Genomic DNA, 23,088 nt, shown 5'->3' on the forward strand with positions numbered 1-23,088 from the left:
CACAGCTCTGGATGGGCACAGGGACCCGTCAGACACAGCCCTGGATGGGCGCAGGGATCCGTCAAAAACAGTCCTGAATGGGCACAGGGATCCGCCAGACACAGCCCTGGATGGGCGCAGGGATCCGCCAGACACAGCCCTGGATGGGCGCAGGGATCCGTCAGACACAGCTCTGGGTGTGCACAAGCACAGGGATCCATTAAACAAAGTCCTGGATGGGCACAGAGATCCGTCAAACACAGCCCAGGATAAGCACAGAGATCCGTCAGACACAGCCCTGGATGCGCACAGGGATCCGTCAGAGCCCTGGATGGCCACAGGGATCCGTCAAACACAGCCCTGGATGGCCACAGGGATCCGTCAAACACAGCCCAGGATAAACACAGGGATCCATCAGACACAGCACTGGATGGGCACAGGGATCCGTCAAACACAGCCCTGGATGATCACATGGATCCATCAAATACAGCCCAGGAGGGGCACAGAGATCCGTCAAATAAGCCCAGGCTGGGCACAAGCACAGGGATCCGTTAAATACAGCTCTGGATGGGCACAGGGATCCGTCAAACACAGCCCTGGATGAACACATGGATCCATGAAACACAGCCCTGGAGGGGCACAGGAATCCATCACCCATGACCCCACCCCACACATGGACCCATCAAACACAGCCCTGGATGTGCACATGGATCAGGACCCCACCCCACACGGATCCATCACCCAGGACCCCATCAGGCACACGGATCTATCTCCCACAGCCCCAGCCCGGAGGGAGGCTCTGTTCCTGCCCTTCCCTGCTGCTCTCCCTCATTCCTGCTGTGATTTCCACCTGCAAAGTGCAGCTGGAAAGGAGAACGGAGGGCAGCGTTCGGGCAAAGCCCAGCTCCAGGCATGGAATCACGGAATGGTTTGGGTTGGAAGGGGCCTTAGAGGTCACCTCAAGCTCCACCTCCATCTTAGGGACACCTTCCACTAGCCCAGGTTGCTCAGAGCTCCGTCCAAGCCAGCCTTGAACACCTCCAGGGATGGGGCAGCCGCAGTGAAATGCACTCAGAGTTTTCTGAACGTGTTCTTACTGCAATTCAAACGATACTGATGTGATTCCTCAGGCTCCCAGTGCCACGGGCCTGGTGTGAGCCACGCTGGAGACATCTGCACCCCTGAGATTGTGCCGGGCACACCTTCAGAGTCTCTCTCCAGAAATGAGGGACCTGTGTTACTTCAGAGCCTGCAGCTCACTCTCCAAACGCCCCCAGTCTGCCCTTCACCTTCCCGCTTCTGTGATCATTTCCAGATGGGCAGATGCTGCTGAAGGGCCCCTTTGATTTCAAAAGGTCTCTCTGCAAACACAAAGGTCACTGTGGCAGCAGGATCAGGGCCTTGGAGAAAGAGCTTTGTGAGGAGGAGCACAGAAATAAATGGAAACAACCATTTAAAGCCACGCTTCAAGGCAGGGAAATCACTCTTGTCCAAACAGTGCTTTTTGTGTGGCCTCACACAAGCTTTAACCCCAAATTTTCACAGCTCCCCTCACGCAAAATTGGCTCCTTGAAACGTTTTTCAGGACAATAGCAGTGCTAAAAATAAGAGAAGGAAAAGTTAAGAGCTGCAAAGGAGGGAGGAAAGCAATGGCTCAGCTCTGATACAAAAAAGTAGGAAGGCACAGAAAGATCCTCATGACAAAAGCTGCAAAAGGAGAAGGCCCCACTCACACAGCGAATTTATTCAGAGGAGATTATGCAAAAAACCAGGAGGATCCCAGCAGGGGCTGGGGGGACGAGCCATAAGGTCAGTGGGCACAAACAACCCTTAGAGGTCCTCCAGTCCAGAGCGTTCCTCTCATCCCAAATCTGGAATCCACCTCCCTGTGGCACTGGGTTTAATTCAGGTTTTCCCTGAGCCCTGGATCCAGGGGTGTGAGAGGTGGTTCAGGACCCAGCTGCCTGGGAGAACGTGGTGTTATTTTCCTCCTGGGAGCTCCTCGAGCAGAGGAAATCAGCAGTTTGGCTCAGGGAGCTCTTCCCGAGGCTCAGCAGCTTGCCAGGGATGCTGGAGTGCTCCTGCAGATTGCAGTTCTGACCTGGGAACGGTGGGTTTGGTCCCAGTCCCAGAAATGAATGGGCACACAGATAAGAAATACGGAGAGGGGATTAAAAATAGTGTCAGGAAACAATTAAAGAGCAAGGAGCTGCTTGGGAGGTAGCAGGGAGCAGAAAAAGAATCAGGGAGCACAGGAGGGACAGCTTTGCTGAGATTTGAAAGGGACTGGAAGCTGCCAAGGGACACAGTGGTCAGCAGGTGACAGTGAAGAGAATTCCTGAAGAGCAAGTGCAGCTCCAGGACTTTGGGCCAGGACTGAGTGGCCAAAGCAAGGCTTTGCTGCCTTTCTACCTTCGCTGTTTGCTGCTGTGTGGATGGAATGTTTCCTGCAGCCCAGGGAAGGTGAAACATTCCCCACAGCTCAGTGTACCCCTTGCAGGAGCAGTCTGACTGAATGGCAACGATCTGGGCCAAGATTTTCTGGTATGCGAGCACATTGCAGCTTTTTACTGGGAGAAAACTTCCATTAAAACGCCTCAGCCACGAGGTTAAGGGAGAAAAAAAAGTGCTGCTGAAATCGCAGCTCTGAAGTTCCAGCGCGTGGGAGCAGGGAAATGCAATCTGACCCAGGGCTTGCCTTGGTGCCTCATCATCCCCGGGGAAAACCAGGTGGATTTGGCCAAGCTACAAATCCTCATCGCTCTTCCTCACCTCAGAGCTTGGCTGCAGCTCTGGGTCACGCTGGCACCTTGGAAAACCACAAAGGTGTTATGTGTAGTAAATATAATTTGTGCTATTCCTTGTATAAAATATGTAATATTGGATACTTGTTAGATTATGCCCGTTTGTATTAGTTCCTCCCCCTTGCAGGTGAGACTGGGTGTGTATTGGAAACTGAGTCACAAGTAAAAGGATGGGGCTCGGCCAGGAGATGGGGATGGGCCATGGCTGGACTCCAGGTGTTGACCATCAGGACTCCAGGTGTTGACCATTGGGACTCCAGGTGTTGGTCATCAGGACTCCAGGTATTGATCATCGGGACTCCAGGTGTTGATCATTGGGACTCCAGGTGCTGACAATCAGGACTCCAGGTGTTGACCATCGGGTGCTGATCATCCCATAAACGTCCCAAGATGGATCTCATGGAAATCCTCAGACAGATCCATGTGAATGCAGCCTTCCCGTAAATCCCATCAGGGATTCACCTACTCCTGACACAGAATTATTTCTCCTCATCACCAAAAAAGAAAATCTTATTAACCTATGGACTCTGAATAGAAGAAAAGACTGATTGCTGAAATCTTGGCCTCAGGTGGAATTTTCCCTATAAAACCCGCTTGTGCCAGGATGGAGGTGTGTGGTCATTGGGAAAACCTCTCCTGAGGCTGACTCCTTGTTGCACACCCAGGGCCGACCCCGGGCTCGGCTCTGTCTTTTTCCGTAGCTGGCTAGATACCGCTAATAAAATTATTTTTTATTTTAAATCTGGCTGAATAAATTCTCGTTTCTAACAAGGGGATCGATGCCCACTAAGTCTGGGTTGCTCAGAGTGGCCTGGCAAGCGAGGGAAGGACAGAGCAGGGGTGGGAGAGGTGCTGCAGCACCCACACCGAGCTCTGCCTGCAGGGCCTTCCCTGCCTGCAGCTTTTCCAGGCAAACCAAAATGTTTGCAGCCACCTCGTCCTCACACCTGCTGTTGTGTGCCTGCTGCCAGGGGTGATGCAGAAACACCTGCAGCGTCTTCTCTCTTCACCCCTTCCAGGAATGCCTCTCACCTGTGTGGTGGTGTATCTCTCCACCCAATAAAAGAAAATAAAATAAGTAAAATCATCAAAATAATAATAAAAAAGCAATTAAAAATAAAAATTAATAAAAGAAATTAAAATAAAATAATAAAATAAATAAAATAAAATAATCAAAATAAAATAAAATTAATATAAAATAAAATAAAATAAAATAAAATAAAATAAAATAAAATAAATCATCCCTCTAAATCCAAATCTGTTTTTTGCAGTCAGGATGCCCAGCATCCTGAGCACAGCAGCTTTTCAGAGCAGAGAAAGTGCAGGGCCTTTCCCTTTGCTGTTTCACCCCGAAGTGAGTAATCTGCCTATACTCCAGAGGCCATTAACATCCCGAGTTTCCCCTCCCATGGAGGAGAGAGCAATAATTACTGCCACTTTCTCAGCAGCTTACAGTAAAGCTCCGTGGCCGGTTTGCTTTATTATGAGCACGAAACCAAAGCATCCCAGCCACCACAACAACACATCAAAGAGGGAGGATGTTTGCTGGGAGCCAGCTGCTTATTCTGAGAAACAATCTGGGCTGGGGGAGGCTGAAAACTGGGGAAGAAAAAGGCAAAAAATTCCCTCCCATCCCCTGCCCTGCCTGTTTGGGGGGGCTGTTACTATAGGACGTAAGAAAGCATGATGTGAGTTGTTGTTATAGTAAAGGTAAAAAAGAGAAAGTTTATTTTTTAACTCTAGCATTTATAGTTTTCTAAAGGTGACAGTGGATTGGAGGGTGAAAGTGCCACCTCTCCAATGACACTGGGCAAGCTGCCAGTCTATCAAATTTCTCTGGGGAAGGGACACAGCCAGCACAGCTCTAGGAGCTCAACAAGTATTAAACATCCATCCTAAACCCTCCTCCTGCGAGCTGATTAATTAGGCTGTGTCTAATGAGCTGTGCACAGCACCCTGGCTTGGGCAGGGCATGGAGGAGAGGGATGGGGCAGCACCAGAGCTGCTGCAGCCCCTGGTTTGTCCCTGCCAGATGTCCAGCAGCTGGTTCTGCTGGCTCAGAACACACCAGGAGCGCCCACAAACTCGGCAAGCAGCAAAATCCTGGCCCTGCTGGAGCTGGGGAGCAGGATGGGGCTGAGTGGAGGGGTTTTGTCTGGGTCACCAGGGTTTGCTGTGCCCTGCCCTGGCCCCAGCAGGTTTATTTACCTGCCTGCACTGAGGAGAGCTCGGAGCTCCTTCCAGCACTGGTCACTGCTTGCACAGATGGAGTTCAGGGCAGGAATGGGAAGTCAAGGAGGAGGAAACCCAGACTTTTGGTTGTGCTCTGCAAACCCCACTCGGATCTGAAGTCTTCCAAATTAAAATCCACCTGGAACAAGCTTTTGCTGCCTGCTCAGTGCCCGAGTCCCTCATTTTGTTTACTCTGGTGTTAATCCCAACTCCAGTTGGTGTAACTGAGGTCAGGGGTCTGACCCAAACCTTCTGCCTTGAGCTCTTTAATCTCCCATCCTTCATTTTTCGTGCCAAACCACTTTTAAAGCTACACGAAAGAACCATCGGTGCTTTTTGAAGGATTCAATCAGGGAAAGTATTTTGGGGAGCTGAACACACAAAACCCAGCTATTTGCCATTGTTCCCAGTACTACAGAACTGAAAGAGCTCAGGGAGCGTTAATTGTATTTTTTTTCACTCTCCTGGTCCCCCAACTTGTAGACTAAATCCTAGCTATTATCAGGAATATTACTATCAAGGACCTATGGCTTGATCTGAAGCCCTGGGAAAGGATTTGTGTTGTGGTGTTCAGTGGAGATCTTACTGTTGCAGAAAGGAATCAGGCTTGGAGTCATTTCTCATTAATTAAAAGCGATTCCTCATCCCTTGGGAGCGTTCCCTGCTGCCCCTCCTGAATGCCCTCCTTTCCTTGGCAATTACATAAACCAAGCTTGTGAATGGGGGTGAAAAACAGCTTTAGTGGCTTAGAACAATGCCCAGCATCTCCTGGCTCTGACCTGCTTACCACCCTATTCTCTGTCCTGGGCAATTAAGGGGTTGAGCAGTGCAGCAGCCTGGGTGTAATTAAATCAGCAGGCCCCGGTGGCAGAGCACTGGGAAGTTGATTGAGTGCTTTAAAGCTGCTGCAGATGCTTGTCCAGAGATGTTGTCCTGATTAGACGTGCCTTAATTGGGATTCCACACTTGGATGCAGCTGCAGGAGGGGAAGGGCAGCAGTGGGGGAGGCTCCTGGGGTGTGCAGGAGGGGTTCTGCCCCTTTTCTCCTGGATCAGGTAATGAGAAGGGGCTCAAAAGCACAAACCTGGTGTTGGGTGGAAGAGGGGAACGCCACAAAATAATCCTTTTGGAGCCACACCACACAATCCAGGTGAGGATCCATAAAAGAGAAACCCTGAGCAGTGGGAGCTGGTGGAGATCAGCCAGCCAAAACTGAGGAAGGCCAAGAGAGCTGGAAGGGTCTGGTCTGCCAGGAGACACCTCAGATTCTCAGTGATGGTGTGGATTTGGGAAGTACAGGGAAATTATTGGAAATCTCTCCATTTACACGACTAAAAGCTCCTCTGTGGATGCCTCCTGGGAGATTTGGGCAGTGCCCCTTTTGCTCTGTTGTACCTGAAGGGTCGAATTCCCATTCCCTTTGTGTTTAAGTCAGGCTTGGTGTTCCTAATTTCCCTGCTCCAGCCTTTCTCTGTCCTGCTCCCACAGCCCTGCTCCTTCCCTAAACATCTGGATCCAAGCACCTGCAGCAGGATCTCTGCAGCACATTCCTCCCCTCCCTCCTGCCCCTGTCCTGCTCACAGAGGGAATAAACACAAAGAGGGAGAGGTCAGAGAGAGGAAAAGGAGAACAGGACATGATGAAGATGTTGGAAGATGAAATATCTTTTTTCTTTTCCTTCCCTGGACTCAGCTCTTGGCCTGTGTGGCTCTCAAATGCTGCAGGAATACAGGAATCCCATTAAACCTCACTGAAAAAAGTCTTCTGAAGCTGCTCCCGTGCCTGGAAGTGTTCAAAGCCAGGGTTTGGAGCAGCTTGGTTTAGTGGAAATGTCCCTGCTCGTGGCACAAAATGAGTTTTAACCGTTCTGGGATCCTGTGAAAGCTGCCCTCAGCGGGCAGAGGGAAAACCTTCCAGCCATTTCCAGGGATGGAAAGGTTGGGGAAGGGTTTGGAAAGGTGGAAAGCTCTGCAGGTATCTGCCATAGCCCAGCCCCAGTGCCACAGCTGGGGGAGTGGAAGCCCCTGGGCACACAGAGAGCTCCGTGCTGATTTTTGGGAATGAAGCAATCCAGGAAGTCAAAGTTCATTAAAGTCCATCAGCTGGTGCCCTCAGCGTGTTTGGAGATAAAAAGAGGCAAGGTTGTCGCCCTGATTCTTAAGATTTTCTAAAACCTTCTGAGTTTACATTCTGTTTGAAAACTTTCTCACACAATTTTTTATAAACAAGATATTGTTTTGCATTCCTTCATAGGGGTGGAGAAACTTGATGTACTGGTGGTTTGTCCAATGTCTTTGGAGACGTGGCACATTCACTCTCCAATCCACTGTCACTTTTGGAAAAGTTAAATTTGGAGTCCGAAAATAAACTTTCTCTCTTTACCTTGCAAATAGCAGTGGCTCACGATGTGCTGTCACTATAGTGACACAAGATCTGGGAGCAGCAACTGCTCTGAGCCCTGGATCACATGTTCCCATGAAAACAACCAAATCTCCTGCTGGGAACATCTGAAATAACAGCCCCCAGGGCCGGCCTGCATGGGGGGAAGAAGGAGCTTTCATGTCTCTTCCAGCCTGTGGGAACCCAGATCATCCCTCTGGCTGCCCTGGCAGGGGTCAGGAACCCCCTGGACAGAGCCCCCAGAGACACTGGCTGTGATCTCTGCCCATGGAAAAGAGTTTTCAATCTTACAGGATCAATTACCAGCTCTGAGTGTTTGATATCAGTAATAATTAAGTGTGGCACGGGTGCAAAAGTAAAATTTTAGGATTCTAGATGAGGGGTCCAATGGGGACAAGATTGTCGCTGTCGAGGCAGGACGGGAATGAAGAGACTCTGACTCAGAAGGCTGTGAGAGTAAAACTCTGATTTATTCAAAATGCACTGCTCTTTTATACAGAGCTTCACAAGGATCAAATCCATTGGTTCTGAAGTGAAAACAACTCACCACCATTGGTGCAGAGTGCTTGATGCACAGTGATAGAACTTAAATATAAACAATGTGAAAAACAAGAGAGATAAAGGATTATTTACATTCTTCTCCAGCTCTTTCCCAGGTTTCTTGCCTGGCTAGAAACTCTCAGTTTCTTTCTTTGACTGAATCTGAGACCCACACAAGATGGAGAAAATTGGATGTGCCTTGTCCTTTTTCTCCTTCTTCATGCCCTCCATGTGTCACTGTGGTGTTGGCATTTTTCTGTTGGTTCAGGCTGGGGACACACTGTCCAACGTAGGTGACAGATATTGGCACGTTCTTGTAAATGCAGCCCAGGGAGTTTCTGGTATTGAATGTTTGTCACATCCCACTGAGGGCAGAGCCCCACACGCTGCCCTGCAGGACAGAGCTGGGCAGGGCAGCAGAACATGTGAGAGATAAACAGAATAAACAACCTGGAAACAGCACAGACCAATTATGGCTTCTGCTTTGGCAGGGGGCTGACAGACAGAGACTTTCTACAATCCCAGAATCATCAATACCTCGGATTCCGACACCAACCCAAACCATTCCAGGAATCAAAGTGCTGCCCCTCTCCTGAGGAATCCAGGCAGGGAGATGCTCCGAGCTGCTGGCTCAGGAGAGGTTCCCTGAAACCAGCACAGCTGAGGCTGGAATGATTCCTGTGGAAATTAAAACAATCTCCAAGTGGAGAATTCTTAACTGGGAGGCTGACCAAAGAGCAGATAAAGCAATGCTGCTGTGGCGTTAATATCCTTTAAAAAATAAAAAGGATGTGAATTTTCCTTGCGAGGCAAGCCTGGTGTGAGAGTTATTATAAATCTCAGTGAAGCCCTCAAATTCTAAAAGGATATAAATCTAATTAAAGTGATATAAATCTAACAGGAGAAATACACTGTAAATCCAGCCAAAATGATACCCATCTAAGGAAAGCAATGCAAATGCACCAGAAACACCATAAATAAAATCAAAGCAATATAGAAGATGTAATGGCAGCAATCTGAACCCTAAATCAAGTGCTATAAATACAGCAGGATGATCTAAAACTAATTAAAGTGATTTATAAAATGGACATTTCCAGAAGAATCACAGCCCACAGAAGAGGAGAGGAACTAGACAAGGGGACCAGAGAGGGTTTATGAGCAATAAAAAAATACCAAGAATCAACCAAGTTTAATGAGTTGCAAAAAGGGTCGGGGAAGCTTCTCTTCCCCCCAGCTCTGAATCCCATTTTATTCTGAGCCACGTTTCAGGGCAAGGCAGGGAAACGGGGATGGTTTCGTGGGGTAAATGGTGACAAGAATTCCAGGGGAACACAGAATCCTCAGCCAAGCAGGAATTTGTGGGAGCTCAGGAGAACTCAGCCAACACAGCTCTGACATTTCCCCCCTACCCATTCCCAAATGTTCCTGGGTACAGTGAAACAACAAAAATAAAATGAAGGATTTGGGGATTTTCTCCAGCCTCCTTCACCTCCTGTGGTTAAAGGCAGAACTGTCCCAAATCTGCTGTCGGAGACAAGCAGACACACTGGGGACTACTTTTGCCTTAAACTGGAAAAATCTCATTTGTAGTTTCCATTTTCCTCCCCTTGCACATAAAATAAGTTCCTAAAGGTCTCTCTTTTTTTTTTTTTTTTTCCACTGAAGTGATGCAATAATTGACCTAATCCAGCCACAATCCAAATAATCACAATCAATAATGCTGTTTGTCTTTGGGGGAGAAAAAAAATCAATTCCAGAAAATAACCAGGTCTGCTTGAAATTCTGGCTGCCTTTAGCAAAAAGAAAGTATTTTTATTCTGAATAATAAAACACCCTCAGAACAGCTTTACAATTGTGCTTTTCCCTTCCAATCTTCCTCCAAAGTGCCATATGTTTTATTCTTGCAATTCCAACATTTTCTCATGCTTGAAAGTCATTTGGCATTTGAGCATCTGCAGTGGCCTGAATTTCCTTTTTTTTTCTATTTTTCCAGAGCAAAAGAAAATATCAATTTTGTGGAAACTCACTGGGAAGCAGCAACCCCCTCCCCAAACTCCCAACCCCAACAATTTATGTTCAAAAATCAGCCTAGAGGAAAATGCAAATATTTTTCTGGCAGATTTAGTGGGAAATATTTCCTGGGCTTTCCTGGAGTGTTAAGGAAGGATTCAGCAGCCACTGAGTCAAACAGCTTAAAAAACAAAAACAAAACCAAAACAAAACCAAAAAACAATCCAAGTTAACCAAAATGTCAGTTTAGTTTTTTTATGGACAGATGGACACCTGGAGACAACATTTGTGTCAATGGGGTCTTAAAATTTATGGAAAATAGTTTTGTAAGTTATGTTTGTTATGTTATGTTATGTTTGCTATGTTATGTGCTGATATATTAATTATATTATATTGTATTGTATTACATTGTATTACATTACATTATTATATTATATTATATTATATTATATTATATTATATTATATTACATTACATTACATTACATTATATTATATTATATTATATTATATTATATTATATTATATTAATTTTTTTTTCTTCTCATCAAATCATTGGGATCAGCTTGAAACAAACATCTGGAGATGACCAGGACAGAGTCACCACTTTTGCCATCCCACCTCTGATTTAACTTCCTCCAGCCAAACCTCCCAGAACCCATTTCCTGGAATGGAGGATGTGGGCAGAGATCAGCATCCCCTCAATCCCAGCCTGATTCAAGCTGGAAGGAATGAGATGGGACTCTTGGAATGAATGGGCTAGAAATTGGGAAATAGCTGGAAATTGGGAAATAGTTTGAAATTGGACAGTAGGGATGAGCCTGCAGATAGAATCTGACTGACATTTCCCAAATGCTCTGTTTTGCAGAGACATTTTGGGTAAGTAAACCATCGCTGATACTTTTATCTTTACACTGTGGTTTCCATCCCTGGGAAGCATTTTCCATGGTACAAGATTTCCATCTGTATCATATTTGGAACAACACTGATTTGCACAGCGTTCCCCTTTTTGTGCATCTCGGGCGATGACTCGGTGCTGCTGCATTTTCTGTGGAGTTGCATTTTGAGAAACTGCACAAAACACTGAGTTTTTGGAAGTTTTTCATCCTGTGCTTGAAGGAGTTTCCTGAGGTGTTCTCTGCTGAGAATTGTCGCTGTCGAGGCAGGACAGGAATGATGAAGACTGATTCAGAAGGCTGTGAGAGTAAACTCCAGTTTATTCAAAATACCCTGCTCTTTTATACAGATCTCCACAAGGACCCAATCTATTGGTTCTGAAGTGAAAACAACCCGCAGCATTGGTGCAGAGTGCTTGACACACAGTGATAGAACTTAACTATAAACAATGGGAAAAACAAGAGAGATAAAGAATTATTTACATTCTTTCTTAACTCTTTCCCAGGCTTCTGCCTGGCTAGAAACTCTCAGTTTCTTTCTTTGACTGAATCTGAGTCCCACAGAGAATTGCTGCTGTTCTGTGCTGGGTGCCTGCGGACAGACGGACAGACCGACAGACTGACGGACAGACAGACGGACAGACAGACGGACAGACGTGTCCTGCAGGCACGGAACGCTGCTCCGTGCTGTCCCTGCAGCCTCGCAGGAGGGGACAGGGACACAGGGACAGCACCTGGGGGCCAGGGCCAGCGCAGCTGCTCCTGAGGAACAGCTCGGGACTGAGCCTGCCTGGAAATCCCTGCTGGCAGCTCTCAGACTGGAGGTGCTGGAATAAAACCCCTCCCGTGCCTGTTCCTGAAGTCCCTGCTGCAGCTCCCAAATCCTGCTCCTGTTCCCAAATGCTCCTGCACCTCACAAAGCCTGCTCCTGTTCCCAAACCCTGCTCCTGTTCCCAAACCCTGCTCCTGTTCCCAAACCCTGCTCCTGTTCCCAAACCCTGCTCCTGTTCCCAAACCCTGCTCCTGTTCCCAAACCCTGCTCCTGTTCCCAAATCCTGCTCCTTCCCCCAAACCCTGCTCCTGTTCCCAAATCCTGCTCCTGTTCCCAAATCCTGCTCCTGTTCCCAAACCCTGCTCCTGTTCCCAAATCCTGCTCCTTCCCCCAAACCCTGCTCCTGTTCCCAAATCCTGCTCCTGTTCCCAAACCCTGCTCCTGTTCCCAAACCCTGCTCCTGTTCGCAAATTCTGCTCCTGTTCCCAAACCCTGCTGTGATTCCCAAACCCTGATTCTGTTCCCAAACCCTGCTGTGATTCCCAAATCCTGCTCCTTTTCCTAAGCACCTCACAAATCCTGCTCCTTCTCCCAAACCCTGCTTTTGTTCCCAAATCCTGCTCCTGATTCTAAACCCTGCTGTGATTCCCAAATCCTGCTCCTGTTCCCAAACCCTCCTGCACCTCACAAATCCTGCTCCTTCTCCCAAATTGTGCTCCTGTTCCCGAACCCTTTTCCAGCTCCCCAACCCTGCTGTAATCCCAAACCCTTTTCCAGCTCCCCAACCCTGCTGTAATCCCAAACCCTTTTCCAGCTCCCCAACCCTGCTGTAATCCCAAACCCTTTTCCAGCTCCCAAACCCTTCTGTAATCCCAAACCCTTTTCCAGCTCCCAAACCCTGCTGTAATCCCAAACCCTTTTCCAGCTCCCAAACCCTGCTGTAATCCCAAACCCTTTTCCAGCTCCCAAACCCTTCTGTAATCCCAAACCCTTTTCCAGCTCCCAAACCCTGCTGTAATGCCAAACCCTTTTCCAGTTCCCAAACCCTGCTGTAATCCCAAACCCTTTTCCAGCTCCCAAACCCTTCTGTAATCCCAAACCCTTTTCCAGCTCCCCGCTGACGTTATCCCGACGCGTGGCTCCTGGACCCAGTCCAGCCTCCCTCATCTCTCTCTCCCCAGCTCAAGGCTGATGTCCCCACAGGCAGCGAGATGGAGGCAGGCCAGGGGACAATCTGTTCCTCATTGAGGTCATCCTGCAGTGTGCTGCTGATGTGGCGTTTGGGGGATGGAGCAAAGCAGAATCAAATCAAGAATTCCTTCCTCGCCTGGCCTCGGCTCCTCAGGCAGAGCAGGAGAAGCACGAGGCCAGCCAAGGAAACCAAACTCTTCCAGGTGACCCTTTCCCCTGCTCCCACACCAGGGAGGGGAAAACCACAGCAGCTCCAGATGGGGACTGGATCAGACTTTACAGGAATATTTTTCATATCTCCAGACAGGCTTTCCAGAGGATTTTTTTTTTGTTGTTGTTGTTTGGGGGGGTTTTGTTTGATTTTTTTTTGGGTTTTTTTTTTGTTTATATTTGTCTTTCTCCCAGTCCTTTCAGAGCAGGGGCTTCCCCCCAGCCCTGCTCTCCAAACTCTCCCTGCAGCCCAGCTAAGCTGCTGTGTCATTTTAATGACCCACCTCAAAGTGCAGCTGCCGAGCTCAGGCATTTTGTCAGGTTCTGGTGAAAAATCACAGCTGTCTGAGAGTTTCCTGTTCCCCTCACTCACCCTCCTCCTTTAAGGAGGTGAGAGAAGCAGGAATGCAAAGTCTGAGAAGCCTCCAGAGCTGGGAATATTTTTCTTCCCTTTCTGTGGCTGAGAGAAATCAGCAGCACCTTTTGAGAAGCCACCCCGAATAATGGAGACTCAAATCCCAGAGCTCCCAACCCTCCCTCGTGAAGGGCCTAAACTCTGAATTCCAGATGCTCCAGAGGCTGGAGATATTTGGCTCGAGCTGTGACTCTGCAGTTTGGGATGTGTCTTCCTGCAGAGTAAAACCAGTGGGCTCCACTGTCAGCTGGGGACTCAGGGAAGCAGGAAAAGCATGAAAGGAGACAGCAAGGGGGCTCAAGAGCTGGAATCAGACCAAGCTGCCAGTGGGAAGCCTCCTTTGCTTGCCCAAAACACGTGGCAGGAGCTCGGGGATGGAGTAAGGACAAGGCAGGATGCTCCTGCTCGTGGCTGCCCTGCCAACTTCTTCCAGGCCAGGCAGACTCAGAGCTGAAAATTCCAGGCTGGAGAGAGAGAATCCCTCCTGCTGCTGCTGGGTGAGGAATTTCCTCCTGGCTCTGAGGAATTCTGCAGCCCAGGATTAATGGAGCGGCGGCGCCTGGAGCTGCAGGAGAAATCACATCAAATTCCCTTCAGGAGAAATCACATCAAATTCCCTTCACAGCTCAGGGCCAGGAGTGCCAGAGAACAGGAATTCCTGGCTGGGATGGAGCCACGAAGGGTCAGGGCACTGCTGTCAAGGGAAGAGAGACCTTTTTGCTGGAGATAAGAGGAATTAAGCACAGCAGGAGGGAGGCAGAGCCGGGCACTGGGCTTTGCTTGCTCAGAGCAGAGGCAGGAGGGAAAATGCTCCCGAGGCTCATGGAAGTGAAATCTCCCCTTCCCTGCTTCCCACCACACTCCTGAATCTGCTTTTGGGACCACCTGGGATTCCCTGGCCCTGCCCAGAAGCTGCTCCCCGCCAGGTCCAGCCCTCCCAGGAGCTGAGGAAGGGCTGACCCCATTGTCCAGCTGCAGGACACCACCCCAGCCACCCCTGGGGCAGGATTTTGGCAGTGTGGGGGCTGCTCCACGCCAGCTGTGCCCATCGCAGCCAGGATGGGGCTGGGGGAGGTGGGAAGGGGATGGATTCCCATTCCCTGGCACCATCCAGGCTCTGATTCCCCCAGCTCAGCCCCGGAACCACGTGTAGGACAGGAGCCACTCCATCCCTGCTCCCTTCACCCCAGGCAGAGCCCTTCCCCAGCAGCACGTGGGGAACGTGGCTCTGTTTCAAGGGACAAAGTGCAGGAGTTTCTCATTAACAGGGAATGAAAAGTGCCTGCTGGGATCCAGCTGCGCCAGCTCCCTCGGAGGAGGGAGGGAGGGAGGGAGGGAAGGCAGGCACCGAGGGGGAAGAAAGAGGTGGAGAAGGAAATCAAAGCAGCACAACTGCACCCAGAGCTCTGAGCCTCACAGCGTTGTCCCTGCACTCCTTTCCCTGTGCACCCACACTGACCCCAGCGTGTCCTGCTCCCCAAAGCTTTTTGGGGATCACAGCTGGAACAGCCTCGACCTCAGTGTAACCCCCAGGAAAACCCTCTGTGCACATCAAGCATCCACCAGAGACAGCCCGGGATGCTGGGAGGGGGAGCAGGAGGGGCACAGCCTGCCCAGGGTGTTTAGGAGCAGAGGACAGGATGAAGAGGAGCAGCCCTGCGCTGTTTACATCCCCTCCAAAAAGAAGAAGCCGAACTGTGATTTCCCCCAAGGCAGCTCCCAGAGAATTTACCCGACATTCCAAGAAAAAGGCCTCATTTTTTCGTTTTTGGCTTTTTTTTTTTTTTTTTTAACCCCACCTACGGAGTTGGCTGCAAAAGCAGCCTCTCACTGCACAAGAGGGGGAAAAAACCCATATTGTTGGGGAGAGCCCACTCGTGCCAAACAGCCAGCCCACGTGGGCCAGGGCTGGGAGCAGGAGTGGGACAGGGAGGGAATAAAGTGGCTCTTTATGTGGTGGCCAGGCTGGCTGGGGCTGGGGTGATGCACAGGCAGCAGAACTGGAAAGGTCAAGTTGCTTAACAGCCCAAAGAGAGGGGAGGAATAAGGAGCAGAATATGAGCAGCCAACAGGCAGATGGAGCACGGGAGAACCTTCCTGGGCAGCAGCACATTCCCAAGCCATGGAGGAAGCCACATTCCCTTCATGGGGGTGAAGGAGCAGACATGGGGATGGCTGTGGGAGAGAGACGAGGGGAAAGAAGGGAAAAAGCTGAGTTTGGATGCAGCAGGAGCACTGCCTTTCCTTTCCTTTCCTTTCCTTTCCTTTCCTTTCCTTTCCTTTCCTTTCCTTTCCTTTCCTTTCCTTTCCTTTCCTTTCCTTTCCTTTCCTTTCCTTTCCTTCCCTTCCCTTCCCTTCCCTTCCCTTCCCTTCCCTTCCCTTCCCTTCCCTTCCCTTCCCTTCCCTTCCCTTCCCTTCCCTTCCCTTCCCTTCCCTTCCCTTCCCTTCCCTTCCCTTCCCTTCCCTTCCCTTCCCTTCCCTTCCCTTCCCTCCTCCTTTTTTCTCCACCAGCTAAACCCAACTCCAGGAAAACTGCTTGGGATTATTGATGGCGGTGGGGAATCATCTTTGCTTTCCCCCCAGCGCACATCCAGCAGCGCAGCCCTCTCTCCTGAGCCGGGAGCTGCCGCATCCGCAGCCCCAGCCCTGCCGGGCTCTCCCCGGGCTCTGCCCTGCCCAGCCCTGCCCAGCTCCGGTGCCAGGGGTGAAGGGCAGGTTGCAAAGGGACAAAGCCGCGGTGCCATTGCCATGGAGATGTTCATTCAAGCCGAGCTCAAAGGAAAGCGTTCCAGCGAGGCTGGCAGGAAGGCCTGGCTGGCAGCTGGAAGGGGCCAGCTCCTCGGGAAAGGGGGAAGGAGGTGGGCTCACAAAGAGGGGCCCTGCTCCAGCAGCAGCCCCGAGCGCTGACCCGCAGCTGAGCCTGCCCTGGCAGCACTCCCGGCACGGCTCCGGCCACGCTGCCGGCTGGGCACCGGGAACTGGGAACCAGCACCGGGCACTGGGAACCGGGAACTGGGAACTGGGCACCGGGAACCGGCACCGGGCACCGGGAACTGGGAACCGGCACCAGGAACCGGGCACCGGGCACCAGGAACCGGGAACTGGGCACCGGGAACTGGGAACCGGCACCGGGCACCAGGAACCGGGAACTGGGCACGGGGAACTGGGAACTGGGAACCGGCACTGGGCACCGGCACCGGGAACCGGGCACCAGGAACTGGGAACTGGGAACCGGCACTGGGCACCGGCACCGGGAACCAGGCACCAGGAACTGGGAACTGGGAACCGGCACCGGGCACCAGGAACCGGGAACTGGGCACCGGGAACTGGGAACTGGCACTGGGCACCAGGAACCGGGAACTGGGAACTAGGAACCGGCACCGGGCACCAGGAACCGGGAACTGGGCACGGGGAACTGGGAACTGGGAACCGGCACCAGGAACCGGGAACTGGCACCGGGCACCGGCACCGGGCACCGGGAACCGGGAACTGGGCACTGGGAACCGGCACCGGGCACCAGGAACTGGGAACCGGGCACCAGGAACCGGGCACCGGGAACCAGGAACTGGCACCAGGAACCGGGAACCGGGCACCAGCACCGGGAACTGGGAACCGGGCACCGCAGCGGGGCAGGACAGAGGGAAAAGCAGGAGAGAGCAAAAGGCAGGACAGAGTGGGGCAGGACACAGGGAAAGGCAGGACACAGAGCTGGGCAGGACAGAGGGAAAGGTAGGACAGAGAGAAGGGCAGGACAGAGGGAAAAGCAGGAGAGAGAGAAGGGCAGGACAGAGCTGGGCAGGACGGAGAGAAATGCAGGACACAGGAAAAGGCAGGACACTGAGAAAGGCAGGACAGAGAGAAAAGCAGGACAGAGCAGGGTAAGACAGAGAATGGCAGGACAGAGCAGGGCAGGACAGGGAGAAGAGCAGGGCAGAGCAGGACACAACACAGAGAAAGTCAGGACACAGAGAAGGGAAGGACACAGGGAAGGGCAGGACGCAGGGAAGGGCAGGACAGCCCTCCCTTGGCACGGCAGCCACCCGGGGCTCCATGGAAGTGTTGCATTTTGTGTAATGATTAATCCTGGCAGGGCAGGCTGCTCTAAAAGGTTGGTTCTCTCGTGCTCTTTCAGGACTGCTTGGTCTCTCAAGCATTGCCAGCCCCTCAGAGGATGGGTGGCACTGCCCTGAGCTCACCTGGCATTGCTGGAGGGTGGAAAGGTCTGTTTGGAGCACCTGGAGAGAAGGCAGGGGTGCTCTGCCCCGAGGAGGGGTGCGGGGAAGGCAGAGCCCACGGCGTGGGGCAGACAGGAGAGTGCAGAGCTGCAGGGTCAGACAACAGCTCTGAAAGGGAAGATGAAGCAACCAGCTGCCAAGCCCTTCCCCTGCCCCACAGGAGCGCTCTGAACCCCTGCCCTGAGCAGAGCAGGAGCAGACAAGGCTTGGGGAGCTGCGAGCAGCACAGCTCAGTGCTGGAGATGGGAACCGTGGCTGTAAATAAAAGAAAAAACAAAAACCCCAGAGTCAGGACAGGCTCTTCCCACTGAGACAGGAGCCGTGGCTGTAAATAAAAGAAAAAACAAAAACCCCAGAGTCAGGACAGGCTCTTCCCACTGAGACAGGAGATCTTCTTATCTGCTCCTGCAGTGCCAAGAGGAGAATTGGGCTGGAGGGGAACAGGGCAGTGAGAGGAGCTTGAATCTGCAGCAGGCAGTGCTGGAAGTCCTGGCTGGCAAAGAGTGACCCCGAGGGAGTCCTGGGCAGTCTCTGGACACTGAGGTGCCTGTGGGCAGCATGGTGCAGGCTCTGAAGTGCTGCCAGGGCAGTGCTGGGGAGCAGCAGCAACAGCCCGGGTGATGCTGCAGCTCCCAAATCCCACATCCCAAATCCTCTCCCACCTCTTCCTTTGCTTTCATCCTCCCCAGCTTCCAGGCTGTAGCTCCAGGCTGCAGCTGCTGCAGAAAAAAAAAAAAGGAGATTTTTGCTCCTGCACAGCGGGGAGGTTGCTCGCTAATTGGAGGAAAAGTTTTCTCTGCCCTTAACTTTTTTCTCCCCTCTTTCCCCTTTTCCTGCCACCTCTCCCAGGCATTCCCTTGCCAGCTGGCTCCTGTCCCCCTGTGTCACTCCAGGGGCTCCCTCCTGCAGCAGCCCTGACTTTTGGCCTCCTCAGCGACGTGCCCGAGCAGGAGCAGAGGAAAGTAAGGAAAAGGGGAAGGACAGGCTCGGGTTTCTCCTCGCTGCCTGTGCAGGGAAGCAGAGCAGACCTGGATTTGGGAATAGCAGCAGGACGCTGGGATCTCCGTGGCCCTGTGATCTCAGGGTTGGGGTCACAGCTCACTCACGGCCACGTGGGAGGAGGACACAGCACCAGGACTCGGATCTGCTGCAGTAATCTCAGGATAAATCATATCACAGCTGCTTTCCTCAAAACAAAGAGGGTTTTCCTTAAATTCTTTTAGAAAACAAAAACAACCGGTCAGAAAAACAACCTAGGCGGCCACAGTTAAGTTTGTTTTCCATTTATTTGTAATCTCAGCTCTTCTCCCCTGAAAAATTTGCTCTGATGGTGAGGGTGGGGAGCCTTGGCACAGAGCAGCTGTGCCTGCCCCATCCCTGGAAGTGTCCAAGGCTGGGTTGGAACAACCTGAGACAGTGGGAGGTGTTCCTGCCCATGGCAGGGGGTGGAATGAGATGATTTTTAAAGTCCTTTCCAACCCAAACCACGCCAGGATTCTGTGACATCCTGCTGGGGAGTGAAGCATCATTTCTGTATAAATCTACAATAATTTCTCCCAGCTCCATCCCCTTTTCAGTTGCAGATCCTGAATCGGGTGCTCTGACCCTGTGTATGCTGAGATGTTGAGAACCCTGCTCCTCAGCACCAGAGGGAAGAAGGTTTTCCCCCAAATCCTGCTCCCTAGGGAGCCAGCTCTGAGCTTTGCCTCTACCAGGAACTTGGCAATTCCCCTTTGGGACCTCTGCCTGCACTTGCCCCACACTCAGCCCTTTTCCCACTGATGCTTAAACCCTTCTGAGGCAATCCCGAGACTCATCCCTACCCCTTTCCGATTGCAAAATATCAGCCCTCCTCTTGCCCTGTGTGTTCTGCACCCGAGGAACTCCAGGCTGGTTATTTTAGCGCCTCTTTCAAGGTTGCTCCGCCTGGCTTTTGACAGCTGATCCCTCCACACTCGACCTCGGTGCTCCCTGCGGATCCGGCCTGTTTCTCCATCCCTTGCAGGCATTCTGATGACTCTTAGCATCCTTCAGAGGTGGTTATTCATCCGGCTGGGACTGGAAAACTCCTTTGGAAGGTGTCCTCTCAAAAACGGTTTGAACTCTGCTCAGTTTTTTCTTCTTTTTTCTGTTTTTCTTTTTTTTTTTTTTAAAGAAAAATTGCAATTGCTCCTCTGGGCTCCCGAGTCCAATATTCATTCCTGTGGATTTCTCTCCACCAAGGAGGATTTGCCTCTTTGAAATCGAGGATCTCGTTTGCAGGCTTTGTTTGCTTTTCCATTTCATTTTCATTGAATCAGCAGCTAATCTCTGAATCTGAGGTTGCTTTCTTAGCGTGGTGCCCCCGTTGCTGATCAAACCCCAGGACAGGGCAATGCCTTTCCTCACTGGTTCAGTGAACACTGCTGAGGAAATTCATCTCCATCCTATGTCAGAATAGATTCCCCGCTGTTATTATTGTAATTGATTTCCAAGATATGTAAGAGCCCCTGTTCCTAAGAACACATTTTCTCAGGCTGTTTCAGGTGAATAATTTTGCAGAATTCTCTTCCACGTCCCAGTTTGACCCTGGGAATGCACAGAACCCCCCCTGACAGTGCCAGGACCAGCCCAGCTTTCTTCCCCCACTGATCTTAAGCCTCATACATTCATTTTACAGCATGTCAGGACTTGGAGGATTCTCACTCCACAGCTCTGTATTGCCCCTTTTACTGTACATCCCTTAGGGGAATTGTAATTATTTCAGATCTGGCCTCAGAGTGCTCCTGCACTTCATCAGAGACGTGTAACCCATCCTCTGAGAGCAGGGCAGGCTGCAAATGGAGAGGAGATGCAGTTGCCTGCCCTAGGGAGCTGCTGAAACCAGATTCAGCCCAGGATGGACAAGGCTTTACCTTTTCTCTCACTTCTAATCTCTCCAGCTTCAAAAAAAAAAAAAAAAAAAAACAAAAAAACAAAAAAAAAAAAAAAAACAGAGTTAAACCCCAAGAATGCATTTAAATTTTCCTCTCAGTCACCATTCAGCAGCTGCTGGATGAATGCAAAGAGCTGGTGTGGACACAGGGCAAGGGTGAAAAGCATCCTGTGCCCCAGCACTTCATTTTAATGTGTGCCAGGGCTTGTGGAGTGATACAGAAATCACAGAATAACAGAATCACAGAATCACAGAATTACAGAATCACAGAATCACAGAATCACAGAATAATGAGGTTGGAAGATCCTCTAAGATCATCAAGTCCAACCTGTGCCCTAACACTTCAACTAGACTACAGCACCAAGTGCCAAGTCCAGTCTTTTTTTAAACATAACCAGATATGGTGATTCCACCACCTCCCTAGGAAGACAATTCCAGTATTTTATTATTCTTTCAGTGAATTTTTTTTTTCCTAATATCCAACCTGTACCTTCCCTGATGTAGCTGAGGCTGTGTCCTCCTGTTCTGTCAGTGCTGCCCGGGGGCAGAGACTGACCCCACCTGTCTGAACCTCCCTTCAGCACCATCACATCCCTGCAAGAAACCAAAGCAATCGATGCACAACACCCAGGGGGATTTTCTCCCACGTTATACTTGAGTTCCTGCCTAAAACTCTTCCCTTTCTCCTGCTGATGCTTCCCCCTGAGCTGCAGAGCTTTGCCCAGCCTGCCCAGGCCAGGCTGCTGGGGGATGCTGTTTGCCTGGCTCAGCTCTGGCACACACGGCTTGGGGCCAAACATGGTGTTATTTACATGGGAAAAGAGAGGGAAAATGGATCTTTGTGAAATAGGAGCTGAGAGGGAAGGGGGAGCGGGGTGGGAGCTGAGCAGATACCCCAGCCCATGGGAGGAGTTAGCACAGAGCTGGGGCAGGAGGTGAGGCTGCAGCACAGCCTGGCGCTGGAGGAGGACTTGGACAGGCTCCTGGAATCGCTGCTACCAGCTGGGAGACTAATTTAGTTTCTGTTCTTTGCCCCTTTCTCCCCATGCTGGCTCTTCCTCTGTCTCAGTGAGGGAGGAAGGCGGCCAAGGGCTCTGCTCCAGCCAGGCTGGGTCGTTCAGAGGAGGAGGAAACACCAGGGAAAGCTGGAAGGGCTTCCTCAGGCTGAGCTGAGGAAGAAGAGCACTTGGAATCCCTGCCAGGTCCTGGCTGGCTGTCCTGGTTTGAAAGCAAAAGCAGTGAGAGACTCCAAGTCAGAAATACAATTTATTAGGAAAATGTCAGAATCTGAGGTATTGGTGATTCTGAGATTGTAGAAAATCTCTGTCTGTCAGCCCCCTGCCAAAGCAGAAGCCATAATTGGTCTGTGCTGGTTTCCAGGTTGTTTATTCTGTTTATCTCTCACATGTTCTGCTGCCCTGCCCAGCTCTGTCCTGCAGGGCAGCGTGTGGGGCTCTGCCCTCAGTGGGATGTTACAAACATTAAATACCAGAAACTCCCTGGGCTGCATTTACAAGAACGTGCCAATATCTGTCACCTACGTTGGACAGTGTGTCCCCAGCCTGAACCAACAGAAAAATGCCAACACCACAGTGAGACATGGAGGGCATGAAGAAGGAGAAAAAGGACAAGGCACACCCAATTTCCTCCATCTTGTCCCCTTTGGACCCCTCATCTAGAATCCTAAAATTTTACTTTTGCACCTGTCCCACACTTAATTATTACTGATATCAAACACTCAGAGCTGATAATTGATCCTGTAAGATTGAAAACTCTTTTCCATGGCCAGAGATCACAGCCAGTGTCTCTGGGGGCTCTGTCCAGGGGGGTTCCTGACCCCCGCCAGGGGCCCAGGGCAGCCAGAGGGAAGCCCTGGATTCCCACAGGAAAAGGGAAAAGAAACAAAATCCATGCAATAATACAATAGGAAAAACCACTGACAGAGTCAGAATACAACCTGACACCCTGTAGCAGTCCAAATTGGAGTGGCTGCAAGCCCTCCTGGAGTGGCGGATGTGGTTCTGTCAGAGTGGTGATCCTGCAGAAGTGTGGAGTCCTCCTCAGAAGGTCCAGTGGAAAGTCCAGTGGAAAAGCTGCCTCTGGTGTCCCCAAAACCCAGATTATATCCAGGTAGGAATGCTTGGCTCCAACCTCTGGGCGGAGCATCTCCCAGTGGGATGTTCTAGTTCTTATCAGCCAGGCAGTGACATTCAGTAGCCCGTTATCAGCAGATGTCTGCCCTGAGGGAGGATTGGGTGTGGAAGAGATAAGGAAAAACTGCCCACTTAACACAAGACAACTGTGATACAGATGGGAAATGGAATTCGTCTCGCCTCTCAACCTGGGACACTGTCTCCAGCTTTACCTGGGGTGGAGTGGAGCAGCCCAGGGACTGCTCTAAATCCCACAGCGGTGGCAAGGAATGAACGACAGAAGAAAGAAGCAGAGGCTGAGGACGTTGAGTGTTCTGTCACCTCCTCCTCGGCTCCCT

The sequence above is a fragment of the Lonchura striata genome, chromosome 23 (assembly GCF_046129695.1).
Source record: "Lonchura striata isolate bLonStr1 chromosome 23, bLonStr1.mat, whole genome shotgun sequence".
Classification (NCBI taxonomy): Eukaryota; Metazoa; Chordata; class Aves; order Passeriformes; family Estrildidae; genus Lonchura; species Lonchura striata.